The 25,433-nt window shown below is 36.6% G+C and overlaps 1 protein-coding gene across 4 annotated transcripts in view; it reads left to right on the top strand.

The window, feature by feature from the left end:
- LOC107925792 (uncharacterized) overlaps positions 1–25,433 on the top strand; it is a 108,915-nt gene that overhangs the window by 21,611 nt on the left and 61,871 nt on the right. The gene's annotated exons all lie outside the window — the stretch shown is intronic.

Genomic DNA, 25,433 nt, shown 5'->3' with positions numbered 1-25,433 from the left:
GTTTGAGAGGGGAGGAGGCTTCGGCTTCACATTAGAAGATTTGTGAAGTTGGGTACCAAATATAACATTATTATTTTTTGAATGTATTATATCTATAACAAAAATTATAAATTAAAATAAATTTAAAAAATCTTTTAAAATAATATTGTTTAAAACTAATAACAAACGTAACTAATATTTGTTTAAAAGCATAACTTAAAATGTAAAAAAAATGAAATTTAAAACTATTTAAACAATATTTAAATTATTTTATAAATTCTAATAGATAATTTTCTATTGTTTGAGAATAGAAATAAAGGCACGGTGATCATGCTCCAAAAAACCAAGTTGAAATTATATATGGTTAACAACATAAAACATCTATGGAAGCAAAACTCCCTGTTGGATCATATTTGTGCAAGTCTTGAATGTCTTGAAGTTTGGGATTATGGCTGTTTAATTAATTTAGGATTAAATTATTTTATCTCTAGAAAATCTTACAACTTTGGATGTTTAGAAATGCAAAGAGATGTTAGAGCAGATTACATCCTCCAAAGCCCAAAGTTTGGTGTGCTTTATTAGAATGAAGATAAGAAAATGTGAAATGATGAGACAAGTAATTGCAAGCGAGGGGAATGAAAAATCATATGAGATTGTTTATAGAGAATTGAAATGTTTGGAGCTTCATTGTTTACTAAGCCTACGAGCTTTTGTTCAGGGAACCACATCTTCAGCTTTCCATCTTTGGAACAAGTTATTTTGAATCAATGTCTTAGAATGAACAACTTCTATCAAGGAGTGTTAAGCGCATCAAAACTGCATAAAGTACAAGTAGCAAAAACAGATTTTAAGGACGTTGGGCTGGTGACCTGGATGCCACTGTGGAGCAATGACACAAAAAACAGGTATTGATTGAAAAATTCATAGAAATATATATATTTTAATTGTAGCCTTGTGTTCCAGCACAGGAACAAGTTGCAGATGTTTTTACAAAACCCTTAGCAGTTCCTTTGTTTACAAAGTTTCGGTCGTGCCTTAAGGTGATTAAGAAAGTTGGTCAGTCAGCAGGAGTTAAGACGCTGGGGGCATGTTAAGGAATACAAGCAGTTGCTGCAGTTAAAGAAAGTTAGTTAGTAATATTGTGTTAACAGTTAGTCAGTTGCAGGCTTTGTGTTAGTAATATTGTGTTAACAGTTAGTCGTGCCTTACATGTAGAATTTTATGCTTTAATTTTGGATGAGAAAAAAAGTAAGCTTATGTACGCCTTTATTAATTATTATGTTTAGCTTTGTGTAAGCATTAGATTTAATAAAGAATTGATGTTCTTTCTGACTACATTCTTTTCAAATGTTCTTTTATTTGTATGATCATCCTCTCTAGATTAGTTTGCCTACATTATTTTGCACTTAAAATATGCTATAAATTTATGTATTTTTTTTTTGTATATTTGAAGATTAACTTTGTATTTTTATTCGAGTAATTTAATCTATCTATCTTTTAAATTTCATAATTTAAGTCCAATTGTTAACGCAATTAAAATTTTGTTAAATTTGTTGGTATAAAATTTTAAAATAAAGAAAATACTTACTTGTTAGTCGTGTAACTAAAAAGATGTTGTAATTACTTTAATTTAACAAAAGAATTTTAACCATGTTAATTTGAGCTTGCTTTTTTAAAATAGAAAAATAAACAGACTAAATTTCTTCAAATAAAAGTAGAAAGATTAAATTTTAAAAATAAAAAAAAACGCAAGCTTACAACATATTTTAACCTTATTTTACCAGAGGAAAACTAAATTGGATGCCATAAGCAATCAAGATTTACTCATCTAAAAGACACAGTTTAGGGGTGTCATGTTCCTTTGAAAACTCATTTGGTGGTTGGCATTTCAGACTCCAATGTTAATTCATATCGTATGGTAGAGCAATATAAATAAATTGTTGTATTAGGTTTAATTCACAACCAATGATAGAGCACAGTAACTATAGAAGGAGGTAATTAGAGGTTTGAAAGAGTGAATCAAGTATGAAATCTGAATTTCGGATTCCTATAAGAATATTGCAGGTTGGGAAAATGGATTGATAAAGGCTCCCCCCAGTGTGTGAAGGTTGATACTTCTCAGGCTTTCAGCTCCACCATTCGATGCATTGGAAACCATGAAGCCGATTGCTGAGGTTCTCCTAAACTGCCTTTTATTTGCTTAAATTCTGTTCCTCACTATATGTTTATATTAAGCTCTACATGTTTGATGATTTAGATGAAAAGTAGGGTAGGGTGTTCAACATGTGTCATCAGTTTCTCCATTGCCTAACTCAAACCCCTCTGCTAAAAAAAAAATATTAGAGAGATTTCATTCATTTGAATACAATGAAACTTAAATTCAAAGTTCCAAACGCATCAACCTTTGTCATTGAAGTAATGCCACAGTTTAAATGTTAGTACAATATTTTTTAGCTATTTGTATGTTTTTAATCATAATAATATAATCTTATGGCATTTTTTTCTTTTAATAATAGTAAACAACAAAATCAAGCATTGAAAAGTACAGAATTAATTAATGCATGTTTTTTAATTCATTGGTTCTTTTATTGGATTGTGTTTGTGTTTGTGTTAGACCTTCCTATTGCTCTGCAATTCAAAAACCAGTCAAATATATCATCATTTTTTGTTGTTGACTTCTCAGATAATCCCTCAACTGGAACACATTTCTCTTACTGCTGACGACATTGCAATGATCACCGATGGCCAGTTTGCGATTGACTTGTTTTCCCATATTAAAGTTCTTCAAATCACTGAATACATAAAAGATTCAGAAGTTTTTCCGTTCCATTTCTTCCAAAGATTTTCCAATTTACAAGAGCTTAAAATGGTTGGTCGCAATTTTAAAGAGTTTTCTCCCTATGAAGGTGATGTTGTTGAGGAGAGAAACGTGACAATGTTGCTCCCAAGAATTAACAAGTTGACATTGCAAGGCGTTGATAAGATGACACATCTATGGAAGCAAGGCTCTCCCTTCCATCACATTTGTGCAAATCTTGAAACTCTTAAAGTTTCCGAGTGTGTCAGCTTAATTAGTTTATCATGTGCTTCTTCATCTTTCCAAAATCTTACAACTTTGGATGTTTGGAACTGCAAAGAGATGGTAGAGCTAATTACATCTTCGAAAGCCCAATGTTTGGAGCAGCTTGTTACACTGAAGATAGGAGATTGTAAAATGATGAGAGAAGTAATTGCAAGTGATGGAGATGAAGCGACACATCATGAGATTATTTTCAAGGAGTTGAAATATTTGGAGCTTTATGATCTACAAAACCTCAAAAGCTTTTGTTCAGGGAATTACACTTTGAAGTTCCCATCATTGGATGAAGTAGACGTGAGCTTCTGTCCCGCAATGGAAAATTTTTGCAATGGAGCTTTAAGCACACCAAAGCTACAAGAGGTTGAAACAGAAAGGGGTGTTAGGAGATGTCGGGACCTTAATGCTACCATTGAGCAGTTGAACAAAGAAGGTACAGAGTTCACAGAAATATATATACATGTTAACTCTAACCTTGTAAGCTTATTGTAAATCCATCTGATGTTGAATTTATATGCAGAAGTATAAATGCAAGTCTCATTTTGTTATATGTGACTCGTTGTTATTACAGAATGTGAGCCGTTTGAAGAAACGGACGAAGATAGCCTATAACTGCACGAAGCTGGATGATGTAATTCGTTGAATAATTGAAGTGAGATGATGATTTCGAAATGAAAAGCCAAAAGGTGAGGTATTTTAGTGAGGTTCTTAAATGGCAATTTCTTGTGTGCAAGTACTGAATCTTGACTTTGGAGACTTGATGGTTTTATATTCTTGGGATTGTAATTCAAGCATTCTTTGTGTTTTCAGACAAATTGATCTCTTTTAACAGGAGACTTTTTTCCTCACATATAAAATATATTAGCCTGCTTTTTTATCCATAATGGTGATTGATGCACCATTTGCTTTTTAGAAAGCTGAATATTAGGCATTAATTTTGGATTGCAGGTAGAATTGTTGATCTTTTTGGTAGTCAATATTGTTTGGAACCCAAAATATGTCAATGCATATAATATATTAGCCTACTTTAGCTTCCATTATCAACTCAACAGGCACTTAGTTTTCAAATGATTCCAAAACCAAAATTGTGTTACTCAAAACATCATCAAATTAGATAGACTTCCTTCTTCTTTTTTCCTAACATGCTTATATTCTGTTACACATTATATTTTCTACATTTTTTTATTTGCTATGTTTGAAAGATGATTGTGAATCTTTGATGTTAATATGGTAAATATTAGAGAAAGCTGTGGAATATAAATACAGAAGTGACATAGACGTAATGACAAAAATATATGAGTGATTCAAAACATACATAAAATTTATATAAATATATAGAACTTTCAATACGTTTATGGCAAAAGAAAAGCATGATGATACATGAAATAAAATTAATCATTATTTTAGTAATATCAATTAGACAGCAATTTCGGATATAACATGACTTAACATTCAATATGGAAGAAATAATTAAAACAGCACTAAATTTGATTACATCTATCTTTTTTAAAGGCTAAGTATTGAAGTTATGGTCAGCATGCAGCAACCAAGACTGTCAAAGGCACTACATGCAGAAGCTGCTGATTCACCTAGTCAGCAAGCTGTTTATGTTTCATTTTGTAATTTTAAGTTAGAGTAATGTAACTTAGTTGCTTTATAACTATGTTAGGTTTATGCTTGATGTAATTTTGATGTTGATTGAGCTGATAAATCAGCTTTGTTTATTTGTTCAAGCTAATTAGCACAAGTTACTATGTGTATTAGTGGTAGTAGGTGAAGTTTAGGTCAACCTACCGTTTTGTCAAGATTGTAAACTTGTTTATGTATTGGCTTTGGGCCATTTTGAAATAAAATGAATGAATTCAACAAGTTTTCATCCATATGCTCTCCATTTTTAGTTTTGCTTAAAATCCATTTGAGTTTTCTGCTTTGTTTCTCCTACAAGTCACGAGACTTGCAAAACAAGCATTCTGCTGAAGCTTGCTGCTGCTGCCTCTTGCTCCAACAATTGGTATCTAGAGCCGTATTCTTAGAGGACCTGTTGTAGTTCAACATCAAAACGATGGCATCATCAGGTTTTTCACCAGCTTCACCACCTGTCTTCAATGGAGAGGGCTTCAACATTTGGGCAGTTAAGATGAGGACTTACCTGCAGGCATTCGACCTATGGGAAGTTGTCAACTCAGATGCTGAGCCAGCACCTCTTCGAGCTAATCCAACAGTTGCTCAAATAAGGCAACACACTGATGAAAGAACAAAAAGGCACAAGGCCATGTCATGCATACAGAATTGTGTGACAGATGTGATCTTTATGAGGATCATGGCCTGTGAAACACCAAAGGAGGCTTGGGACAAGCTGAAAGAAGAATTTCAGGGGACTGAGAAAACAAGACAACAACAGCTGCTCAACTTGAGAAGAGATTTCGAAAATCTCAAAATGAAAGAGGAAGAAACAGTTAAGCAGTACTCAGATCGGATTATGGCTGTTGTAAACAGCATAAGGCTCCTAGGAGAGCAATTCAGTGAAGCTAGAATGGTTGAGAAAGTCATGTCCACTCTACCAGAGAGGTATGAAGCTAAAATTTCATCCCTCGAAGACTCAAGGGACTTGACAACTATCTCCTTAACTGAGCTAATCAATGCCTTGTATGCACAAGAGCAAAGAAGAGCCAGCAGACAAGAGGAGCACCAGGAAGGGGCTTTTCAAGCCAAAGAAGCCTCGAGCATCAAAACTCATAAAGGCAAAAAGTTCTGGAAAAACAGGCCTAAGCCTGATGCTGCTAGGAGCAGTGACCAACTCTGCAGACATTGTAAAAGAGCTGGTCATCCAGAAGATAGATGCTGGTTTAGACCAGATGCAGTATGCCAACACTGCAAGAAAAAAGGCCATGCTGAAAAAGTTTGCAAGAATAGAAGCAAACCAAGACAGAATCAATTTCAGCAACAAAAGGTAGAAGCTCGAGTAGCTGAAGAAAGCAGTGATCAAGAAGAACATGTTTTTGCTGTGTCATGTGCAGCAAATCACAAAAAGGGTTCAAAGGGCTGGCTTCTAGACAGTGGGTGCACAAACCACATGTCACCAGATGCAACTATCTTCAAAACCCTGGACAGAACCTGCAAAACCAAAGTAAAAATTGGAAATGGTCAGTTAATCAATGCTGAAGGAAGAGGAGATGTGCTGATTCATACCTCTACAGGTGGCAAAATCATTTCAAATGTACTTTTGGTACCTGAAATCGATAGGAACCTTCTCAGTATAAGTCAACTACTTGAGAAAGGTTACTCAGTTGTTTTCAAGGAGAAAGAATGTCAAATTTTTGATCCAAGTGGATCAAACCTCATAACAGTCACCATGACTGATAAATGTTTTGAAGTAGACTGGCCAAATGACTCACATTCAGCCTGCATAGCCTCCACTGATGACTCGAGACTCTGGCACCAGAGGCTTGGACATGCAAACTACAAATCCATAGCCCGCATGGTCAATGAAGGACTGGCAGAAAATTTCATCGATTCAGTGAAGAATGATGAGCTTTGTGAGATATGTCAGCAAGGAAAATTGGCAAGATTGCCATTTCCAGCAAGCACAACATGGAGAGCATCAGAGAAGCTTCAGCTTGTGCATACAGATGTGTGTGGACCAATGAAGACTGAGTCTCTCAAAGGAAGCAGGTACTTTATTTTATTTATTGATGACTTAACAAGATACTGCTGGATTTATTTTCTAAAACAGAAGTCAGAAGTTTCATCTGTGTTCCTGAAGTATAAAGCTGCTGTTGAAACTGAGTCTGGTTGCAAACTTAGAGCAATGAGGTCAGATAATGGAACTGAGTACACCTCAGCTCAGTTCCAAGCCTACTGTGAAGAAGCAGGTATCAAACACCAGTTGACTAATGTGTATACACCCCAACAGAATGGGGTCAGTGAAAGCAAAAACAGAAGCTTGATGAACATGGCAAGATGTCTTCTGTTTGAGAAGAATTTGCCCAAAACTCTGTGGGCTGAAGCTGTTAACACAGCAGTCTATCTCCAAAACAGGCTCCCAACCAAGGCTCTGGCTGAAAAGACTCCATTTGAAGCCTGGTTTGGGTTTAAGCCATCACTGGCTCATCTCAGAACCTTTGGTTGTCTGTGCTACACACAAGTTCCAGCTGAGAAGAGAAGCAAGCTAGATAAAAGAGCTCAAGCAGGGATCCTGATCGGCTATAGCTTGGTTAAGAAGGGCTACAGAATCCTAGAACCTGCTACAAACAAGATATTGGTTAGCAGGGATGTTGTTTTCAATGAAAAAGGACACTGGAATTGGGAGAAGGCTGAACCAGAGGCAGTGGCTGAAGATCTCGCAGTGGATCAAGTTGAAAATGATGAAAACACACCTGAAATGGATGTAGATGATGTTTCAATCAGAGGCACTCGATCACTGGTTGATGTTTATGAAAGAGCACAAGTGGCTACTGTTGAACCAAGTTGCTTTGAAGAAGCAGAAAACCAGGAGGACTGGAAGCAAGCAATGATTGAAGAAATCAGAATGATTGAAAAGAATCAGACCTGGAGTCTGGTTGATAAACCAACAAACAGGAAGATTATTGGTGTCAAATGGGTTTATCGAGTAAAGAACAATGCTGATGGTAGCCTAAACAAGTTAAAGGCTAGATTGGTTGTGAAAGGTTTCAGTCAAAGGTATGGATCAGACTACCTGGAAACCTTTGCACCAGTGGTCAGGCTAGACACTATCAGACTGCTAGTTGCCTTAGCAGCACAAAAACAGTGGCTGATACACCAACTTGATGTAAAATCAGCATTTCTGAATGGATTCCTTGAAGAGGAGATTTATGTGGAGCAACCTCAAGGTTTCAAGGTGTCTGGCAAGGAAGAAATGGTGTACAAGCTCAACAAAGCCTTGTATGGCTTGAAACAGGCTCCAAGGGCCTGGTATAGCAGAATAGATGGCTATCTGACCAGTCAAGGATTTGAAAGAAGTCTTAGCGAGCCAACTCTGTATGTTAAATCAACTAGTGCTGAAACTCAGCTCATTGTCTCAATATATGTCGATGACCTACTGGTGACAGGAGGAGATCATGAGATGCTAAGCAGCTTTAAAGTCAAAATGCAACAGCACTTTGAAATGTCAGACTTGGGATTGATGTCTTACTTCTTAGGCATGGAAGTAAGCCAAGCTAAGAATGGGATTTGGCTAAGTCAAAAGACCTTTGCTATGAAGGTTCTCAACAAATTCTCAATGGAGAATTGCAAAGCAACCAGCACACCAGTTGCTGTTGGAGAAAAACTCTCGAGCCAAGACAAGCATGAAAAGGTTTGTGAAACAACCTATCGAAGTCTAGTTGGATGTTTGTTGTATTTGACTGCTACTAGACCTGACATAATGTATGCTGTGAGTCTACTCTCGAGGTTTATGCATTGTTCAAATGAAAGTCATTTTAGAGCTGCAAAAAGGGTTCTAAGATACATCAAAGGAACTTTGTCCTATGGAATGCAGTTTACCAAGGCTGAGAACTTGAAGCTAGTTGGATATTGTGACAGTGATTGGGCTGGTTCCTTGGATGACATGAAGAGCACTACAGGTTATGCATTCAACATAGGCTCTGCTATGATTTGCTGGAGCTCAAAGAAGCAGGGTGTAGTGGCTCAGTCGACTGCAGAAGCAGAATATGTGGCTGCTGCTGCAGCAGTCAATCAAGCCATATGGCTTAGAAAAATTTTGAAAGATATCAATCATGAGCAAAAGGAAGCAACTGAGATAATGTGTGACAACCAATCAGCAGTTGCTATTGCAAAGAATCCTGTTTTTCATGGAAGGACCAAGCACTTCAACATCAAACTTCATGCAGTTCGAGAAATGGAACAAGCTCATGTTGTTAAGCTGATACATTGCAGTTCTGAAGAGCAAATTGCTGATATTTTAACAAAAGCACTAAGTGTTTCCAAGTTTCAACGCCTGAGAACTAATATGGGAGTTTGCAACATGCTAACCAAGGAGGAGTATTGAAGTTATGGTCAGCATGCAGCAACCAAGACTGTCAAAGGCACTACATGCAGAAGCTGCTGATTCACCTAGTCAGTAAGCTGTTTATGTTTCATTTTGTAATTTTAAGTTAGAGTAATGTAACTTAGTTGCTTTATAACTATGTTAGGTTTATGCTTGATGTAATTTTGATGTTGATTGAGCTGATAAATCAGCTTTGTTTATTTGTTCAAGCTAATTAGCACAAGTTACTATGTGTATTAGTGGTAGTAGGTGAAGTTTAGGTCAACCTACCGTTTTGTCAAGATTGTAAACTTGTTTATGTATTGGCTTTGGGCCATTTTGAAATAAAATGAATGAATTCAACAAGTTTTCATCCATATGCTCTCCATTTTTAGTTTTGCTTAAAATCCATTTGAGTTTTCTGCTTTGTTTCTCCTACAAGTCACGAGACTTGCAAAACAAGCATTCTTATTGGAAATTGGCCAACCATGCTGCTGTTACATTTTGTGGTTGAAGTGCATGCAGCTTGATGACATGCTGCAGCACATATGCTTGCTGTAACAGCAAGGTTTCTCTTTAGTTTCATTCTAATTAATCTTGTTTAAAATGGACAAGTTGATGACAACTTGATGCATTAGGTGTTGAATGACTAGTTTAGGTGGCTTGTTTATGTGTACAAGCAATGTTTTAATAGTCCCAATGCTGATTAGTGGGGTTAGTTGACTATTTGGTGATGTATTTGACTATAAATGTATGTTTTTTCTAGTTGAATGAATGAGCTGAATGAGCTATCAGCCATTAGCTCCCTTGCTGCACATTTGTGAGCAAGTAAAAATGCTTCTTGCACCTTGCTTCATGTTCTGTGCTCTTGTTCTCTCTTTTGTTGCTGCCTCTTGCACCAACAATTGGTATCATGAGCCTATGTCTTACGGGACCATTGATTTTGCTTCCCCTGCTTGTTGAAAAGAAAGAAGCTGTCAAAGCACAAGCAAGTCATTAAGGACTGCTTGTAGAAAAGATAATATCGGCTCAAACTTATAAGATCCCCAAACTAGCTTGAATAAGCTAAAGGAGGAGTTTAAAGGAAAGGTGTGAGCTTTCCAAATGTGCAAGCTTAGCAAGATGTCAAAGCTGCAAGCTTAGCAAAGTGCGAGCCTGATGAAGACACCTGTTGAAGACAATATGCAAAGATGTGAGTCTGTCAAAGGTGTGAGCTCAGCAACATGTGGAAGCTCAATGCGTGTTGTATAGTTGCAAGCCTCTTGAAGACAGTAAGCAAAGTGTGAGCCTGTCGAATTGCAAGCCAAAATGGCAGAATGAAGGCAAGCAACTATACTCACGAACTGTTTGTGCAAGAAGAAAATGAATTGGTCAGCTTGAATCAAAGCATCTAAGAGCTGCCAAGTTCAAAAAAACTTGATGAATGACTGGTATTTGCAGCATGGAGTCCAAGGAGGAGTATTGGAAATTGGCCAACCATGCTGCTGTTACATTTTGTGGTTGAAGTGCATGCAGCTTGATGACATGCTGCAGCACATATGCTTGCTGTAACAGCAAGGTTTCTCTTTAGTTTCATTCTAATTAATCTTGTTTAAAATGGACAAGTTGATGACAACTTGATGCATTAGGTGTTGAATGACTAGTTTAGGTGGCTTGTTTATGTGTACAAGCAATGTTTTAATAGTCCCAATGCTGATTAGTGGGGTTAGTTGACTATTTGGTGATGTATTTGACTATAAATGTATGTTTTTTCTAGTTGAATGAATGAGCTGAATGAGCTATCAGCCATTAGCTCCCTTGCTGCACATTTGTGAGCAAGTAAAAATGCTTCTTGCACCTTGCTTCATGTTCTGTGCTCTTGTTCTCTCTTTTGTTGCTGCCTCTTGCACCAACAATTTTTTTTTTTTTTTTACTTGAATTCATTCATTTTATTTCAAAATGGCCCAAAGCCAATACATAAACAAGTTTACAATCTTGACAAAACGGTAGGTTGACCTAAACTTCACCTACTACCACTAATACACATAGTAACTTGTGCTAATTAGCTTGAACAAATAAACAAAGCTGATTTATCAGCTCAATCAACATCAAAATTACATCAAGCATAAACCTAACATAGTTATAAAGCAACTAAGTTACATTACTCTAACTTAAAATTACAAAATGAAACATAAACAGCTTGCTGACTAGGTGAATCAGCAGCTTCTGCATGTAGTGCCTTTGACAGTCTTGGTTGCTGCATGCTGACCATAACTTCAATACTCCTCCTTGGTTAGCATGTTGCAAACTCCCATATTAGTTCTCAGGCGTTGAAACTTGGAAACACTTAGTGCTTTTGTTAAAATATCAGCAATTTGCTCTTCAGAACTGCAATGTATCAGCTTAACAACATGAGCTTGTTCCATTTCTCGAACTGCATGAAGTTTGATGTTGAAGTGCTTGGTCCTTCCATGAAAAACAGGATTCTTTGCAATAGCAACTGCTGATTGGTTGTCACACATTATCTCAGTTGCTTCCTTTTGCTCATGATTGATATCTTTCAAAATTTTTCTAAGCCATATGGCTTGATTGACTGCTGCAGCAGCAGCCACATATTCTGCTTCTGCAGTCGACTGAGCCACTACACCCTGCTTCTTTGAGCTCCAGCAAATCATAGCAGAGCCTATGTTGAATGCATAACCTGTAGTGCTCTTCATGTCATCCAAGGAACCAGCCCAATCACTGTCACAATATCCAACTAGCTTCAAGTTCTCAGCCTTGGTAAACTGCATTCCATAGGACAAAGTTCCTTTGATGTATCTTAGAACCCTTTTTGCAGCTCTAAAATGACTTTCATTTGAACAATGCATAAACCTCGAGAGTAGACTCACAGCATACATTATGTCAGGTCTAGTAGCAGTCAAATACAACAAACATCCAACTAGACTTCGATAGGTTGTTTCACAAACCTTTTCATGCTTGTCTTGGCTCGAGAGTTTTTCTCCAACAGCAACTGGTGTGCTGGTTGCTTTGCAATTCTCCATTGAGAATTTGTTGAGAACCTTCATAGCAAAGGTCTTTTGACTTAGCCAAATCCCATTCTTAGCTTGGCTTACTTCCATGCCTAAGAAGTAAGACATCAATCCCAAGTCTGACATTTCAAAGTGCTGTTGCATTTTGACTTTAAAGCTGCTTAGCATCTCATGATCTCCTCCTGTCACCAGTAGGTCATCGACATATATTGAGACAATGAGCTGAGTTTCAGCACTAGTTGATTTAACATACAGAGTTGGCTCGCTAAGACTTCTTTCAAATCCTTGACTGGTCAGATAGCCATCTATTCTGCTATACCAGGCCCTTGGAGCCTGTTTCAAGCCATACAAGGCTTTGTTGAGCTTGTACACCATTTCTTCCTTGCCAGACACCTTGAAACCTTGAGGTTGCTCCACATAAATCTCCTCTTCAAGGAATCCATTCAGAAATGCTGATTTTACATCAAGTTGGTGTATCAGCCACTGTTTTTGTGCTGCTAAGGCAACTAGCAGTCTGATAGTGTCTAGCCTGGCCACTGGTGCAAAGGTTTCCAGGTAGTCTGATCCATACCTTTGACTGAAACCTTTCACAACCAATCTAGCCTTTAACTTGTTTAGGCTACCATCAGCATTGTTCTTTACTCGATAAACCCATTTGACACCAATAATCTTCCTGTTTGTTGGTTTATCAACCAGACTCCAGGTCTGATTCTTTTCAATCATTCTGATTTCTTCAATCATTGCTTGCTTCCAGTCCTCCTGGTTTTCTGCTTCTTCAAAGCAACTTGGTTCAACAGTAGCCACTTGTGCTCTTTCATAAACATCAACCAGTGATCGAGTGCCTCTGATTGGAACATCATCTACATCCATTTCAGGTGTGTTTTCATCATTTTCAACTTGATCCACTGCGAGATCTTCAGCCACTGCCTCTGGTTCAGCCTTCTCCCAATTCCAGTGTCCTTTTTCATTGAAAACAACATCCCTGCTAACCAATATCTTGTTTGTAGCAGGTTCTAGGATTCTGTAGCCCTTCTTAACCAAGCTTCTGTTTTTCCTTTCACTGACCCCATTCTGTTGGGGTGTATACACATTAGTCAACTGGTGTTTGATACCTGCTTCTTCACAGTAGGCTTGGAACTGAGCTGAGGTGTACTCAGTTCCATTATCTGACCTCATTGCTCTAAGTTTGCAACCAGACTCAGTTTCAACAGCAGCTTTATACTTCAGGAACACAGTTTCAACCAGACTCATTGATGACATGCTGCAGCACATATGCTTGCTGTAACAGCAAGGTTTCTCTTTAGTTTCATTCTAATTAATCTTGTTTAAAATGGACAAGTTGATGACAACTTGATGCATTAGGTGTTGAATGACTAGTTTAGGTGGCTTGTTTATGTGTACAAGCAATGTTTTAATAGTCCCAATGCTGATTAGTGGGGTTAGTTGACTATTTGGTGATGTATTTGACTATAAATGTATGTTTTTTCTAGTTGAATGAATGAGCTGAATGAGCTATCAGCCATTAGCTCCCTTGCTGCACATTTGTGAGCAAGTAAAAATGCTTCTTGCACCTTGCTTCATGTTCTGTGCTCTTGTTCTCTCTTTTGTTGCTGCCTCTTGCACCAACAATTCTGCTGAAGCTTGCTGCTGCTGCCTCTTGCTCCAACACTAAGGATCAAATTGAACTAAAAAAAGATTAAATTAACAAAATATATAAACATTAAAAATTAAATTTAAAAATATTTAAAATTCTTCAAAACACAGAATACCTGAATGATTCAGCAGTTTTTCGTTCCATGTCTTCCAAAGATTTTTCAATTTAGAAAAGCTTAAGATAGTTGATTACAATTTTAAGGAGTTTTCTCCTACGAATGTGATGTTGGCGAAGAGAGAGACGTGGTAACGATGCTCCCAAGAATTAACAAGTTAACATTGCAAGGTGTTGATCAGATGACACATATATGGAAGCAAGACTCTTCCCTCCACCACATTTGTGCTAATCTTGAAACTTTTTAAGTTTACGAGTGTGGTAGCTTAATTAATATATCATGTGCTTCCTCATCTTTTCAAAATCTTACAACTTTTGAGGTTTGGGACTGCAAAGAGATGGTGGAGCTGATAAAGCCCAATGTTTGGAGCGGCTCGTTACATTGAAGATAGGAAAATGTGAAATGATGAGAGAAGTAAATGCAAGGGATGGAGATGAGCTACCTATCATGAGATTATTTTCAGGGAGTTGAAATGTTTGAAGCTTGATGGGTTACAAAACCTCAAAAGCTGTTCAGGGACACTTTGAACTTTACATCATTGGATGACGTAACAGTGATCGACTGTCCCGCAATGGGGAATTTTTGTCACGGAGCGTTAAGCACCTCAAAACTGCATAAAGTAATGTTAAAGAGTATTCGGTTTTAAGGGAGGTTGGGCTGGTAACCTCAATGCCACCGTGGAGCAGTTATACAATGAAGAGGTACCAATTGAGAGATTCATTTAAATATATATTTTTTAATTGTAGCCTTGTAGGCTTCTAGTTAATCCATCTGATGTTGAATTTATAAGAAAAGTATAAATGGAAGTCTCATCTTGTGATATGTGCCTCATTCTTATTACAGAACGTTGATTTGTCTAAAGAAAAGCACGAAGATAGGCTTTAATTGAATGAAGCTGGACTAATTGGACAAAAATGATGGTTATGCAAGTGACACACAGTGGCGATCACGTTCTATAAATAATTGCAGCTCAAAATGAAAAGCTAGGTGGTGGGATATTATTAATCAGGTTCTTAAATGGGAATTTCATGTGTGCAAATACTGAATGATTTGTGAGATTTGATTGTTTTAGGTTAGTGGGTTTATATTTTATGCATTCTTTCTATTTTCTGTCATACATTTGGAACCCAAAATATGTCAATGCATATAATATATTAACCTACTTTATCTTCCATTATCAACTCAAGAGGCATTTACTTTACAGAATTGTATTAACGGTATGATATTTTAAAATAAAGAAAATACTCACAAGCTAACAGCTCTAAAAAGAGATTCTATCAATCTGTAAGGGTATTGCAAGTTGGAAAAATGGATTGATATAGGCTTCCCCATTGTGTCAAGCTGATACTTCTCAGGCTTTCTGCTCTACCATTCGATGCATTGAAAACCATGATGCCGATTGCCGAGGCTATCGTAGACTATCATGACCCTTTGGACATGAGGAACCGAAACGGTCCACGACATGATATGAAAGCAACTCAGATTAGCCCCTTTCTTCCACAACGTCTGGATCGGATTCGTGCAATGAAAACACCCATCCCTGACAGATTAACAAGAAGATTAGCTTTGTCTATAGCTCCAGTGTGAGGCCTATGTCTAATAACCAATGTTTTGTTTGTTGTTTTGGCCCCATTGCTAAATGATTCCAAAACCAAAACAAGCTTAAAGAATTATTCAAATTAGATAAACTTCCTTTTTCTCTAACGTGCTTATATTCTGTTGCTCCGTATATGTTTATATTCAGCTCTACTTCATTTTTTTTTTACTTTGTTTGAAAGATAGATTAAAATTGTTCTTGTTGGTCCTAAATGCATATCAAGTTCAAAATGGTCCTCGAGACGTTTGTGTGGAGAAGCTCATGTTGCGATATCTAAGGCGCCTACTTTCATCTTACTCACTTTGTATTTTAACAACATTTGTTATTTTGATTAATTTATACATTTCGAGCTTTGCTCCCAATAAATTTCAATCCTGTCCATTGTTACAATCTTTTTCAAGCATTTTTACGTTGAAATGACGATTAATGGACTAATAATATTCAAGCAAAACGAGTTCTGCATATTGCTCTAAAAGTTTTCTAAATAGTACAAGGACCTGAAGCAGGACCACTGATTAGAACAAACCAAATCTAAGAGTTGGAAATATTTGGGAAAGAATAGTTTAAATTGTGATTATTTTTTCGAGTTTCCTGTCAAAGATACCAGTTGAACAAGAAGGCAGGGTAAGACATCAGTGATAAATCCTCGATGAACAACGAGCAATGTCAACCTAAGCATTAAAAAAGGATCATTCTCGAAAAAATGACATTTTGCATTCATGCAAACATCATTCATACACATCTAGTTAGGAGCATTCGATTCATTCTAATCATAACATCCTAATCACTTGGCACAAACCCATGAAATGGATTCTAGAGGTCATGTTCCCCGGCAAACGATGTAACAGATCAATGAAATTGCAATGGATTAAAGCTATAAGTCTTATCTCCCTAAAGTTGCAATGGAGCAGATTGAAACCACAAATCTTATCTCCCTAAAGTTACAGTGGAGCAAATTGAAGATGCGAATCTTATTTCCTTGAAGTTGCAGTGAAGTAGATTAAAGTTATAAGTCATAAATCCTATACCTCTGAAGATGCAGTAGGTCGGATTAAATATACCATAGCAAATCTCATCTCTCTGAAGTTGCAGTGGAGTAGATTGAAGCTACTAATCTTATCTCCCTAAAGTTGCAGTGGAGCAGATTAAAGTAGTAATTCTTATACCTTTGAAGATGCAGTAGGTTAGAACAGGGTTGTTTGAAAAAAGAGAAGCACCAAAGGGGTCAAGATTCTGCAAGACCCAGCAAATTTGACCCTTTTTAAAGTCTTTACTTTATTCTCGTTACACGACAATAAGCAAAGAGGGGCAGCTGTGAATGCCCAAATTTGACCGGGCTTTTATAAATAACAGTCCATTAACAAAATTACAGGCCCAAATAATAAAAGTACAAGCCCAAAATACAAAGAAAACCCTAGGCGGCCTGTTGGCCTAAAACTAAACTTAGTTTCAGTAAAAACTGTAACCCAAACTAGCCTCCAGCGCTGCACTCCCTTGCGCCACTCCATGTGCCTCCGCAGCGCACACGCCGCCCGAGGTCTGCTGCCTTGCACCAAAATGACAAAGGAGCCTCTTCTCTCCCCTCCGTTGACCAAGTGCCAAACCTACAAAAAAGGAGAGAACATCAGCAGAGACAACAGAGAATACAAAAGAAAAAACAAATAATATATTGTAACACATTCAGCTATAAAGAGCCAGAATATCAATGTAATTTTCTACAGAGAAATAGAGACAAAAAAAAATCAAAAGAGGAAGAAATATTAAAAAAAAATATAGTTTTCTTTTACAGAGGTATATTTCCATTTTTTTCGTCGCATGTTTATTTTGAATATAGCATACATACATACATACATATATACATACATACATACATACATACATACATACATACATACATACATACATACATACATACATACATACATACATACATACATACATACATATTCAAAAAGACAATTTTTTTTTACCTTTTTTGTGATCGGAGAAGACGGAACCGAAGAGTTCCTTTGACTTTTTTTTTCGATTTTTGGAAGGCTTTTGGGCGTTTTGATCTTAGATTGGGGTCAGGGTAGCAAAATGATCAGAAAGGACTCTTTTTGTATTCTTCGGCCACCGTGAAAGGCGGCGTCGTCGCTAATGATCGATGACCACCACAGTGGTCGATGGCTGAAATCTAAGTTTAGCCTAGAGAGATAGAACGGAGAAAAGGATGATTTTTTGGTTTTTTTTTTAAACAATGGCTGAAATGATTTTTGGTTTTGATTTTTTATATTTAAAATAGGACCCATACGACGACGTTTTGGGACTAAGCTTTAGGTGTCAAAATGGCGTCGTTTTAATATTATCCGATCTGATCCGACCCGAACCGCTTAGGATTCGCATGTTTTTGGACGAAGGGGCTATTTGCGCCCTTCCTTCCGCTTTTGAGGCAGGTTTCAATGTGGTTCTATCCTTGTTTTTTATTTTTTAATTTTGCCGCTTATCTTTATTTTTGTTTCAAATTGGTCCTTGGACCATTTTAAAAGGTTAATACTAAAACCACGTGTTTTCACTAGTAGGGGGTATTTATGGTTCTGGTCCTTCCGCTTTTTTGATGTTTTACAATGCAATCCTATTTATTTTTCTTTCTCTTTTAATTTTTACTGCAAAATTTTAATTTTATTTCATTTACGTCCCCTAGGGAATGGCGCATTTAGAGGGCCTAGGGTAATTTCCCAGTTGGTCCCCCTCCTTTTTGCACGCGTTCCATTTGGGTCCTTACTTTGGTTCTATTATTTATTTTATTAGGATTTATACTTTAAATTCTGTCTAAATCTCAATTTAGTCATTTACTCAATTAATTTCATCTTTTTATATTTGTTTTATTTATTTATTATTTAAAAAAAAGGTAACCTTAATTTAATAGATCTATTTATTTGTTCACTATTCTTTTACCTTTTAAAATATCAAAATTTAATATTATATATATTATTTATTTACTTATTTATTTATCTATTCACTATTTTGTTTATTATCTTCTACATTTAAAAATTAAATGTTATATTCTTTTGTGTGCGCAAATTTTTTTATTGCCGTCTGTCGAAACCATTTTTTTGAAAACAAAAAATTTTGTTATCGACTTTAAAAAAAATTTGGAGTCGCCACCGATCTATGATTTAGGTGTGACCGGCTCACCCTAAGAAAACAAATTTGGTCCACGAAATTAGAGAAAACGGGTTTGGGAGTTAGTTACGCACGAGGAAGGGTTAGCACCCCCGTGACGCCCAAAAATTGGTACCAAATTAATTATCTAATGTCTTGGTGTCGAAAATTAAAAAGATTTTGTTAAACTCAAATGTTGAAATCCGAAAAGGATAACCAATTATTCAAGTCATGTAAAGAAATTGAGACCCAATACGTTAGGGTACAATTTCTCGAAATCCCCGAATTTTGACTATCACTTTTCAATTATATTTTAAAGAAAATCTTCATTTCGAGAAAATAATGTGTCATGCCCAATGCGTTAGGGCATAACATATTGAATCCCCGAAAATAATTTTTGTATATAATTTTTAAATAACGAATATTCTCGGTTATTCGGAATTAACGAAGAGAATCAGAACCCAATACGTTAGGGCTCAATTTCCTCGAAAGTTCCTAACTTTGAATATCGTTTTTTATTTTGAAAACAATGATTTTAGTATTTGTTTTTTTTGACAAAATCGAAATGTATTTGAAAAATGTGTTGAACAAAATGTAATATGAAGCAAATATTTTAATATAAATTATATTTGAATATGTATATAAAAGTTATGAAAAAAAAAACATATAAAATATACATGAACCTATAAAAGTTTAGGAATATACACGTATATTATAAAAGGAAAAAAATATATATATACATTACAAAAATATGCGTGAGGTATATGTATAATAATGTTTTAAGAAAAATGCGAATACATATATTATATAAAATATATATGTATGAATTATAAAATAAGGAAAATGTATATGAATTATAAAATATATATGTATATAAAAAAACCATGTAAATAGAATAAACAAAAAATATATATATATACATAAAAAAATGCACAGGTAAAAATAAATAAATAAATAAAATAAAAAAAGATTATATGCTTATATATTATAAAAAGAAATGCGTATGTACATGTATGCAAATAATAATCATAACAGTAATAATACTAATGGATAGATAGATAATTCAATTAAGATGAAAACATTTAATAATAATAACAAAAATGACTAATTTGAACTTAAAATAAAAATTCGGGGCAAATTTATAAAAAATAAAATGCGAATGAACCAATTAGAATACACAATTAACTTTGAAGGATCAAAAGGGAAAATAATCCCTCCCTCTAAAACACTGCACTGCAACACAGGTTAAATTGAAACAGTTATAAAACATGTGGCCAAATTTATAAGAGATACATAATTTAATTTAAAAGAATTGTAAAAAAGGAAGGACCAGTTTGGAAAATAAACCATTTGAATAAAAAAAACAAATCAATGGCCACTAAAGGGCACCACTTTTCGTCAATATTGAAAAAGGGAAAAAAAAACTTTTTAAAACATTTCACTTTCTTTAAAGAACAGAAGGGAAAAAAAAGAAAAGGGGGGGGGGGTTCTCTGGGTTCTTCTTAGCACCCTCCCCACACGTTGCCGCCGTCAAAGATCCACCGCCACTAAGCCGTCACTCGGCTTCCGACAACGCTCCGGCGACACCAGGTAAGCCTCCTTTTTCTTCCCTTTCGTTTATTCGCCTTAAAAAAATCAAGAAAAAACAGTAAAAATAAAGAGGAAAGAAACAAAATAATCACCTTCAAATCTTCTTTTTTTCTCTCTTTTCTTTTTTATTTTCTTTTTAATCTTAGAATACAAATTTGCTAACCCCCTTGTACAAAGATCGATTGGCCTTTATATAGCCGAATCAAAAAACAAACCCCCGAAAACTTCCCCCCCGTTTACATTTTGTCCTCTTTTCTGCTATTATCGATTGTTTGTTACATGTGTATGGAAAACGTGCACTGTGTAGGGCCATTGAACGTGCGAGAAAGAACGTAGAGCAACGGGACGGTTGCTGTGACATGAGGACGTGTGCGGCGCTGGAAAACCACCTGGGTTTTCTGCTAATCTTTGAACCTTTTGGGCCACTTTGATTGTTGGGCTAGAGTTAATGGTTTGGTCTTTATTGGGTTATATTGACTAATGGGTTTAGCAATAGATTATTATAAATGGGCCGGGTAAAATTTGTTTATTACAGCTGCCCATCTTTGCTCGTTGTCATGTAATGGGAACATAGCAAAGACTCTAAAAATAACCAATTTTGCCCGGTCATGCTGGACTTTGGTGCACTTCTTCTTCAAGTAGCCACATTCCTTCTTACTGCATCTTCAGAAGTATAGGAATCGGTGCTTCAATCCACTCCACTGTAACATCAAGGAGGTAGGACTTGTATCTTGTAGCTTCTCAAAAGAACAAAATTTACTATATTTAGTCTGTTCCACTGCAACTTCAGGGAGATAAGACTGGATACGATCTGCTCTCTGCAACCTCAGAAAGATAAGATCTGGATGTTAATCCGCTCCACTGCAACTTCAGGGAGATAGGATTGATTTCTTTTGTCTGCTCCACTGCAACTTCAGGGAGATAAGACTGGATACGATCTGCTCTCTGCAACCTCAGAAAGATAAGATCTAGATGTTAATCCGCTCCACTGCAACTTCAGGGAGATAGGATTGATTTCTTTTGTCTGCTCCACTGCAACTTCAGGGAGATAAGACTGAAGTTTCACTGGTTTGTTCTCTGGGGAACATGACCTGTATAATTCAATTTATGAACCTAATTATGCCTAATGATTAGGATGTCATGATTAGAATAAATCAAATGCTCCTAACTAGACGTGTATGAATGGATGTAAAATATTATTTTTAGAGAATGACCCCGCTTAGGTTGTCATTACTCAAAGTTTACTAAGACTTTATCAGCGACGTGCTATAACGCTTTCTTGCTTGGCTGGCATCTCCAAAGAAAAATTTAATCAGATTGCCTCCTACTGTAAACTTCAAAGTTTAATCCACTAGGACACAAAAATTTGTATCATCTTTTCACTGTAACCCAAGGGTAGAAAAACATGACTTCTCGATCTTCTCTTATCGCAATGTGAAGCACTTTGGACCTCTATACCATTCTTAGGGTGTCATACCAAATGCCTATGCACAAATGAAGAATATTCTTTCTCCGAGAAAACATCCTCTTATTGCAAGGTGATCATTGCTTGTTGGTTCATTGACGATTTGTCACCAACACGACATCTTGTCATTTTGTTTAATCAATGCTTTTGACAACAAAATCCAAAGAGATAGTCTTAATTTAGATTCTTCCCTCTCAGATTTCCCACCTTTAAACCAAGTGTGTTCTAAACAATAGTCCTGTTTCAGGTTCTCATATTATTTAGAAACCTCCAAAGTAATATGCAAAATCATTTGTAAAAGTTTTATTAGTCTATTAATCATTATTCTAATGCAACATGCTTTGCTCGAACTGAATAAATAGAATTGAATTGAGAGCATAGCTTGAAATGAATATATTATCAATAATATTGAGAAATAAAAGAGGAATTGACTCGTATCTTGAAAAAGAATAAAATATTCCAAGAATAAGCGATTCAATAAATAATATGAAGACTAGGTGCCCCAGATATCGCAGTTTGAACTTCTCTGCACAAACTTTCTAAAGACCACTCTGAATTCAATGTGCTTAGAAGGTCCACAGAACTCTGTCAATGCCCCAAGATGTTTGCATCCCCCTTTCTCACTGATTTAGGTATTGCAAGATTACTGTATGTCTCATTTTGATCAACATTTGAGCCGCCCTTTTCGGGTTTTCAACTCAAATCCCCTTTGGTCTCAAGGTGCCCTTTACGGGTTTTCACGTTGGCCTCTCCCCCCTTTCTTCTTTTTTTTTTAAGAAAAGTATTTTTTAACTGAATCTGAGTTTACAGGGTTTGGAAAATCTTTGCCATCCATCTCACTCAAAATCAAAGCTCCTCCTGAAAAGGCTTTCTTTACAACATATGGACCCTCCCAATTCGGCATCCACTTTCCTCTAAAATCCTTTTGTATAGGAAGGATCTTTTTCAACACCAGCTCTCCCTCATGAAATTCTCTGAGACGAACCTTTTTGTTGTATGCTCGCATCATCCGCTTTTGATACATCTGACCATGTCGAACAGCCTTTAGCCTTTTCCCTTCAATTAAGTTCAATTGATCGTAACGAGATTGAACCCACTCTGCCTCATCCAATTTCAATTCAGATAATACCCGGAGAGAAGGAATTTCTATCTCAATAGGTAAAACTGCCTCCATCCCATAAACCAAAGAGAAAGGTGTTGCCCCAGTCGAAGTCCTGACAGATGTTCTATAAGCAAAAAGAGCGAACGGTAATTTCTCATGCCGGTCTTTGTAAGTCTCAGTCATCTTTCCCACAATTTTTTTGATATTCTTATTGGCTGCTTCTACTGCACCATTCATCTTTAGGCGATACGGCGACAAGTTATGATGTCTGATCCCGAATTGATTGCAGACCTCAGCTATTGCACTATTGTTCAAATTCAGTGCATTATCAGATATAATCCTCTCAGGCATTCCATATCGATATATGACTTCCTTTTTCAAGAATTTGCTAACTGCTGACTTTGTGACATTTGCATATGAAGCAGCTTCTACCCATTTGGTAAAGTAGTCAATAACCACAAAGATAAAGCGATGTCCGTTAGAAGCCTTCGGCGATATTGGCCCAATGACATCCATACCCCACATAGAGAAAGGCCATGGAGAAGTCATAACATGAAGAGGTGAAGGAGGTGCATGCATTTTATCGCCATAAATTTGGCATTTATGGCACTTCTTAGCATAACTAATGCAATCCCTTTCCATAGTAGACCAATAATACCCAAATCTCATGACCTGCCTGGCCATTGTGAAACCATTTGCATGTGTTCCACTGATACCCTCATGGACTTCTTCCAGAATTCTTCTAGCTTCCACTGCGTCCACACATCTTAGCAGTACTTGATCCTTTCCTTTTTTGTACAGGATTTCTCCATCTAGAACATAATCAATAGCCAATCTTCTCAGTGCTCTCTTATCATTTTCCGTTGCCTGATCTGGATACTTACGATTCTTTACATACCGCAATATATTCAAATACCAAGGATGGTCATCCTTTTCCTCTTCCTCAACATTATAACAATGAGCCGGGGTTTCAGAAATACTCATCTGAATAGGCTTCATACCCTCTAACCTATTCACTCGGATTATAGAGACTAAGGTAGCCAACGCATCAGCCATCTGATTCTCATCTCGTGGAAGATAATAAAAAGTAATGTCATCAAACTCATCCATCAATTCAAGAACCATCTTTCGATAACTGATCAGTTTAGAGTCTCTTGTTTCCCATTCTCCTTTGAGTTGATTTATCACTAGTGCAGAATCCCCATACACTTCTAACACTTTGATTTTACGCTCGATGGCTGCACGAATACCCATAATGCACGCTTCATACTCTGCCATATTATTTGTGCAATCAAAATCCAGTTTGTTAGTGAAAGGATAATGATCTCCGCTTGGAGATATTAGGACTGCCCCAATTCCGTTACCCACAGCATTTGAGGCTCTATCAAAATTTAACTTCCACACCTGATCCATTTGGGAATTTTCTTCAGTAGTTGCCACATACATCAAGTCCTCGTTTGGGAAATCAAAGTTTAAAGGCTCATAATCCACCAGGGCTCTGCTAGCTAAAAAGTCAGCTATTGCGCTCCCTTTCACTGCCTTCTGACTTACATACACTATGTCAAATTCAGAAAGCAAGATCTGCCATCTAGCCATCCTCCCATTTAAAGCAATCGACTCCATCATATACTTTAAGGGATCTAACTTTGAAATCAGCCAAGTTGTATGATACAACATATATTGCCGTAATCTTCGAGTTGTCCAAACCAGAGCACAACATAACTTCTCAATAGCTGAATATCTCGCTTCACAATCAGTGAACTTCTTGCTGAGATAGTATATTGCCCTTTCCTTTCTCCCTGTCTCATCATGCTGGCCTAACACGCACCCCATGGAATTGTCAAATACTGTTAGATACAGTATTAATGGCCTATCTGGATTAGGTGGCGATAGCACTGGAGGATTAGACAAATATTGTTTTATTTTGTCAACAGCCTTCTGGCATTCTTCATCCCATACGCCCGAATTATGCTTCTTTAGAAGACGAAATATGGGATCACATTTCTCAGTTAGTTGTGAAATAAATCGAGAAATATAATTCAGTCTTCCCAAGAAACCCCGTACTTATTTTTGAGTGTGTGATGGAGGTAAGTCTCGTATTACCCTGACTTTATCTGGGTCAACTTCAATCCCTTTCCCACTGACTAAGAAGCCCAACAACTTCCCTGATCTAGCCCCAAAGGTGCACTTTGTTGGATTAAGCTTGAGTTGGAAATTCCTTAGTCTAAAAAATAACTTCCGCAGAATTTGAACATGCTCCTCTTCCGTTCTGGACTTTGCAATCATATCGTCAACATAAACCTCAATCTCCTTGTGCATCATGTCATGAAACAAAGTTAGCATAGCTCTTTGATAAGTTGCCCCCGCATTCTTTAATCCAAAGGGCATCACTTTATAACAGAACATTCCCCACAAAGTGATAAATGTGGTCTTTCTCATGTCTTCTGGATGCATCTTTAATTGATTGTATCCAGAAAAACCGTCCATGAAAGAAAAAATGAATAGCCTGCAGTATTATCTACCAAAGTATCAATGTGAGGCAACGGAAAATTATCTTTAGGACTAGCCTTGTTCAAGTCCCTGTAACCCACACACATTCGCACATTCCCATCTTTCTTAGGGACAGGGACAACATTAGCTACCCATTTTGAATACTTGACTTCTTGCAAGAACCCAGCGTCAAACTGCTTCTTGACTTCCTCTTTTATCTTTAG

Source organism: Gossypium hirsutum, chromosome D11 (assembly GCF_007990345.1).
Source record: "Gossypium hirsutum isolate 1008001.06 chromosome D11, Gossypium_hirsutum_v2.1, whole genome shotgun sequence".
In the NCBI taxonomy this organism is placed as follows: Eukaryota; Viridiplantae; Streptophyta; class Magnoliopsida; order Malvales; family Malvaceae; genus Gossypium; species Gossypium hirsutum.
Note: the sequence above shows the minus strand (reverse complement) of the source record. Positions and strands in the feature narration are given on the sequence as shown.